Raw genomic sequence first — 7,286 nt, 5'->3', positions numbered from 1 at the left:
AGTCGTACTCGACGTGATCCAAATCATCGGAGATCCTAGCACCGAACGGACGGCACCTCCGCGTTCAACACACGTACGGTCAGCGTGACGTCTCCTCCTTCTTGATCCAGCAAGGGGGAAGGAGAGATTGAGGAAGATGGCTCCAGCAGCAGCACGACGGTGTGGTGATGGTGGAGATGCAGTACTCCGACAGGGCTTCGTCGAGCTCTATGGAGGAGGAGGAGGTGTTGGAGGGGAGAGGGAGGCGCCAGGGGCAAGGGTATGAGGCCCTTCCTCCCCCCACTATATATAGGGGGCCTAGGGGGGGGCGCCGGCCCTAGGAGATGCAATCTCCTAGGGGGCGGCGGCCAAGGGGAGGGGGCTTGCCCCCCAAGCAAGGGGGGGCGCCCCCTTTAGGGTTTCCCCCACCCTAGGCGCATGGGCCCTAGGGGGAAGTGGCGCCCCAGCCCACTTTGGGCTGGATCCCTTCCTCATACAGCCCATAAGGCCCTCCGGGAGAGGTGGCCCCTCCCGGTGGACCCCCGGAACACCTCCGGTGGCCCCGGTACAATACCGATATGCCCCCGAACATTTCCGGCGACCGTATGATAACTTCCCATATATAAATCTTTACCTCCGGACCATTCCGGAACTCCTCGTGACGTCCGAGATCTCATCCGAGACTCCGAACAACATTCGGGTTACTGCATATTCATATCCCTACAACCCTAGCGTCACCGAACCTTAAGTGTGTAGACCCTACGGGTTCGGGAGACATGTAGACATGACCGAGATGGCTCTCCAGTCAATAACCAACAGCGGGATCTGGATACCCATGTTGGCTCCCACATGCTCCTCGATGATCTCATCGGATGAACCACGATGTCGAGGATTCAAGCAACCCTGTATACAATTCCCTTTGTCAATCGGTACGTTACTTGCCCGAGATTCGATCGTCGGTATCCCAATACCTCATTCAATCTCGTTACCGGCAAGTCACTTTACTCGTACCGTAATGCATGATCCCGTGACCAGACACTTGGTCACTTTGAGCTCATTGTGATGATGCATTACCGAGTGGGCCCAGAGATACCTCTCCGTCATAGGGAGTGACAAATCCCAGTCTTGATCCGTGTCAACCCAACAGACACTTTCGGAGATACCCGTAGTATACCTTTATAGTCACCCAGTTACGTTGTGACGTTTGGTACACCCGAAGCACTCCTATGGTATCCGTGAGTTACACGATCTCATGGTCTAAGGAAAGGATACTTGACATTGGAAAAACTCTAGCAAACGAACTATACGATCTTGTGCTATGTTTAGGATTGGGTCTTGTCCATGACATCATTCTCCTAATGATGTGATCTCGTTATCAATGACATCCAATGTCCATAGTCAGGAAACCATGACTATCTGTTGATCAACGAGCTAGTCAACTAGAGGCTTACTAGGGACATGTTGGTGTCTATTTATTCACACATGTATTACGATTTCCGGATAACACAATTATAGCATGAATAAAGACAATTATCATGAACAAGGGAATATAATAATAATGCTTTTATTATTGCCTCTAGGGCATATTTCCAACAGTCTCCCACTTGCACTAGAGTCAATAATCTAGTTACATTGTGATGAATCGAACACCCATGGAATTCTGGTGTTGATCATGTTTTGCTCTAGGGAGAGGTTTAGTCAACGGATCTACAACATTCAGGTCCGTATGTACTTTACAAATATCTATGTCTCCATCTTGAACATTTTCACGAATGGAGTTGAAGCGACGCTTGATGTGCCTGGTCTTCTTGTGAAACCTGGGCTCCTTGGCAAGTGCAATAGCTCCAGTGTTGTCACAGAAGAGTTTGATTGGCCCCGACGCATTGGGTATGACTCCTAGGTCGGTGATGAACTCCTTCACCCATATTGCTTCATGTGCTGCCTCTGAGGCTGCCATGTACTCCACTTCACATGTAGATCCTGCCACGACGCTCTACTTGCAACTGCACCAGCTTACTGCCCCACCATTCAAAATATACACGTATCCGGTTTGTGACTTAGAGTCATCGAGATCTGTCTCGAAGCTAGCATCGACGTAACCCTTTAAGACGAGCTCTTCGTCACCTCCATAAACGAGAAACATTTCCTTAGTCCTTTTCAGGTACTTCAGGATATTCTTGACCGATGTCCAGTGTTCCTTGCCGGGATTACTTTGGTACCTACCTACCAAACTTACGGCAAGGTTTACATCAGGTCTGGTACACAGCATGGCATACATAATAGAACCTATGGCTGAGGCATAGCGGATGATGCTCATCTCTTCTATATCTTCTGTCGTGGTCGGACATTGAGCTGAGCTCAATTTCACACCTTGCAACACAGGCAAGAACCCCTTCTTAGACTGATCCATATTGAACTTCTTCAATATCTTATCAAGGTATGTGCTTTGTGAAAGACCTATGAGGCGTCTTGATCTATCTCTATAGATCTTGATGCCTAATATATATGCAGCTTCTCCAAGGTCCTTCATTGTAAAACTCTTATTCAGGTAGGCCTTAATGCTGTCCAAGAGTTCTATATCATTTCCCATCAAAAGTATGTCATCTACATATAATATGAGAAATGCTACAGAGCTCCCACTCACTTTCTTGTAAACGCAGGCTTCTCCATAAGTCTGCGTAAACCCAAACGCTTTGATCATCTCATCAAAGCGAATGTTCCAACTCTGAGATGCTTGCACCAGCCCATAAATCGAGCGTTGGAGCTTGCACACCTTGTCAGCATTCTTAGGATCAACAAAACCTTCTGGCTGTATCATATACAATTCTTCCTTAAGGAAACCATTAAGGAATGCCGTTTTGACGTCCATTTGCCATATCTCATAATCATAGAATGCGGCAATTGCTAACATGATTCGGACGGACTTTAGCTTCGCTACTGGTGAGAAAGTCTCATCGTAGTCAACCCCTTGAACTTGTCGATAACCCTTAGCGACAAGACGAGCTTTATAGATGGTCACATTACCATCCGCGTCTGTCTTCTTCTTAAAGATCCATTTATTTTCTATGGCTCGCCGCTCAACGGGCAAGTCAGTCAACAGACCGCAGTGATTCCTCCAAACTTCAGGTTGGCGACTGGAGTCAATAAGTTCACTGGTGAGTCCAAGACTGACACTTGGCTTGAGGATTACCGAGTGGCTGTACAAATCGGTGGCGGCAACGATGAAGTGGCCATGAAGCACCTTCCTTTGATGTTAGAGGGCTCGACCAGGGCGTGGCTGAATCAGTTAGCTCCTGGTAGTATTTATACTTGGGAAGATCTTGCTCGAGTATTCGTCGGAACATTTGAAGGTACTTGCAAGCGACCAGCAAGGTTGACAGAATTATAGTGTTGCGTTCAGAAACCGAATAAAACTTTGAGAGATTATATCCAGAGATGGATCACGTTGCACCACACGGTGGAGAATGTGTCAGATCACCAAGAAATTAGTGCCTTCAAAGAAGGCGTTAAGTATCAGGAGTTGAATCTGAAATTCGGTCGAACAGGAGATATGACTCTGACTCGGATGATGGAGATTGCCACCAAGTACGCCAATTGTGAAGATGAAGACCGACTCTGGAGTGGCAAGCACAAAATGGTTGCCCACGAAATCGGAGGGGGGAACTCCAGTCGGAAGCAGAAGCGCAAAGCCGAGCTAGCTGCTGCTGGAGAAGCGTTGGCCGTGACTCAAGGGAAGTTCAAGGGGAAACCCAAAGGGTCATGGAAGAAAGTAAAAGATCAAGATGGAAATGATGTGCTAGATTTACCATGCCACATTCACACCAAGAAATCAGCCACAGTAATACTACCTTCAAGGAAGTAATACCAGGCCCGGAGGCCCGCTCCACGGGCTCTCTAATACTAGAGGTTGTATTCGGTTCAGCCGACAACTACCGAAGTGAGAAGTTAGACTTCGACATTGCTCCATTACGAAGCGGCTATCAAGCACTACTCGGAAGAACAGCTTTCACTCGTTTTAATGCGGTACCACATTACGCTTCTCTTAAGCTTAAGATGCCTGGTCCACGTGGCACCATCATAGTTAGTGGAAATATTGAGCGTTCTCTACGCGCGGAGGAACGTGCGGTGGCTTTAACAGCCGAGCACTAGACGGACTCACCAACCTGAATAAATGACAGGTCATCAAGACCGCGGACATGGTTAGACATGTCCGGCGCATCAGTAGATATACCTGAGATTGGTTTGATGGTTAAAGCCTCATAGACGGTACCAGGGGCTTCCCGCGTGTAATCAGGGCTAGTTCGGCCCAACTTGACTTATCTTGAATTTTAATGGTTTATCGAGAATAACCAATTTTTTGGCACGACAACTTTCACCTAAGTTCTTCTCTTTTACAGATGACAATCATGCTACACCCGTCCAGGACACGGCACAACGGAGACACAGGCGCAGACGTGCAATAGGGACCCACTCAAAGGTTTATTTTCAGATTAAGACCCTGCGTAAACCTTTTTTACTGTCTCTTGTTGTTCACATCCCCCGGATACTCAGTACAACTGAGAAGGATGCTGATGTTATTGGCATTTCGCCATTTCAGAATATTGCACGTACCTGGACACTAGGGGTGTATTATTAAGGGCATTGTTCAGCCTGACATATGTTATAAAGACCGAATACCTTAGGGAGTGTTCGGCGTCGCGAGTTTGGCCTTATATGCATCAGCTCCGAATCATGTCTTTGGTCAAATGTTGGGTTTGCCCGGCTCCTGTGTTTTGCTACCTTACGTTCCGCTCTATCGGCTAAGGTGGCACCGGGAGCACCGATTGTGCCCTCGTTCATCCGGATGAGCACCTAAGTAGAGAAAGCCGAAAACTGACTGTCATGATAAAGCGCGAGACTGGTCAACCACTCGATGACTTAGTGGAATCTTCGGGATTCCTCCACATTAACGAAGGGTCGTTTCCTGGTCATGTACGTACGCGCACCGTATTCGGACAAGTGTAGAGATACTAGGGGCTATATAGTAGTCCCACCGTCAAACTCCTATGGCTAAGTGAAAGTGTTAAAGCAATATAGTCCGATTGCCTCGTTCGCTGGGCTACCACCTCCTTAATGGACCAAGACGTTGGATCAAGTGTGAATACGCGTTTTTTGCGATGTCAGGACCCTGATTCTAAGTCACATCGATCTAGCCGGTAACACCTCATATCACTTTGCGGCCTCACGCACGATATTCCCACGAGTGTCGCCTTACCATGGCCCGGGACCGTTTGCGCCTTTTGGCTCACGTATATGATAGTGTCGCTAGCATCCATATGATAGAGAACCCGGGCCGACATGACTAGTCGTGAACCCAAAGTGGCACTAACTTACGGGGATAGGCATACATGAATCAACATCGAGCATGTCGGTCAGCAGCGTGCGAATCCGGGCTGTAGCACCGGGCTAACAAGACTCCGGTGAACCAGGATGTAGCAGGCTAGGCAGGACTCTGGATGTCACCGTGTGACATTTCCCCGAGGGGACAGACACATGAACGAAGTGAATCACATGTCAGCCAGTTAAGTGTTCCGGAGCAGTAGTGCTGGGCTAGCAGGACTCCGGTGAACCGGGCTGTAGCAGACTACTATGGCTCATGGAAGCACAAGACTACATTTCCCCATAAGAGAGGCTACCAAGGATGAACAACTAGGTTGTCGGATCCCACACATACCAAGCATTTCAATCATACACACAATATGCTTGATATGTGTAAATACAACATGGCATCACAACATAACTCTACCACTCAAGTATTTATTCATTAGACTCTGAGGAGCCAAGTATTACAAACATGGGTCTCATGACCCAACATATAGAGCATACAAGAAACAAGCACATGCGGAAGCTTAACTTGTCTGAGTACAGACAACTACAAATGAAGAAGGCTCAGAAGCCTAACTAACTACAAGACCCTCCCAAGGGTACAAGATCGTAGCTGAGGTAACAAGCTAAACGTCGAAGTCCACGTGGAACTACTAGCAAGACTGAAGTCTCTCTGCAAAACATAAATTAAGAAAACGTGAGTACAAATGTACCCAGCAAGACTTACATCAGAACTAACTACATATGCATCGGTATCAACAAAGGGTTGGTGGAGTTTAACTGTAGCAAGCCAGCTTTGACTCGGTGGCTAACCTGAACTACGACTGCAAGTAACTCTTTTGAGGTGGCGCACACGAGTCCACATATTCACCATATCAATACTCCACTATGGATCCGCTCCCGTCTCCCTACGAGAACGCCATCCATAGCACTCACACTTATCTTGCGCATTTTAGAGTATCCACTTTCACCTGTCTATGAACTATGCAAGGGATCCAAGTTTCCATATCCGAGGAATCCGGCTATTCGAATAGATAATAATAACCCTGCAGGGGTGTACTTCTTCACACACGCTCTCGCCACTTACCTCCATGTACACGTCGTGTATCTCGGCAACCTTCAAGCGGAAGCCTGGTGAGGGAGTCGGCCACGACCTTACTATCCAACAAGTCTCTAGTCCAGGTTTATCACCTATTCAGGTTCCATCCATAAGGAGATCCGGCCGGGGTGTCGCTCACGGCCCCAAACGATGTGTACAGGGTTCCTAAGCCCACCATCCGGGTGCCACTTGGTACACCGGGCCACTGTGCCTAGTCTGTCCCAAGCCCACCTATACCGGGTGCCACTTGGTAGACTACTAACACTACCTACAAACACCAGAAACTAGTTGCAACTCCTGGACAGAGATCGAGTTGAATAATAAGCCGAGAGGGGTCGAGTTACCGGAGCCCAATGTGTGGTAATAATTGTTCATGGATCACAAACACAGAACTCAGTTCCTAAGGACGGCTGCAACGAGACAACCCACCATGTACTCCTACATGGCCTCTCACCGCTACCTTTACCAAATCGTGTTCACACACTTATCTCTCAATAGTAGGACGTGTTCACCACATTCCAATTCATCCCCGATGAATCAGACCTGAATCAACTCTAAGCAGTAGCAGGCATGACAGACAAACATGAATGAGTAGGCACATCAAGGCTCAAACAACTCCTACTCATGCTAGTGGGTTTCATCTATTTACTATGGCAATGACAGGTCATGCAGAGGAAAGGGGTTCAGCTACCGCAGCATGTAATAGTTGAAACATTGTTGTCCTAATGCAGTAAAAGAGAGCAGGAGCGAGAGAGTGGGTTTGTATCGGAATGAACAAGGGGGTTTTGCTTGCCTGGCACTTCTGAAGATAATATAGTTCTTCATCGGTGTCATCGCTCACATC

The sequence above is a fragment of the Triticum dicoccoides genome, chromosome 3A (genome assembly GCF_002162155.2).
Source record: "Triticum dicoccoides isolate Atlit2015 ecotype Zavitan chromosome 3A, WEW_v2.0, whole genome shotgun sequence".
In the NCBI taxonomy this organism is placed as follows: Eukaryota; Viridiplantae; Streptophyta; class Magnoliopsida; order Poales; family Poaceae; genus Triticum; species Triticum dicoccoides.
Note: the sequence above shows the minus strand (reverse complement) of the source record.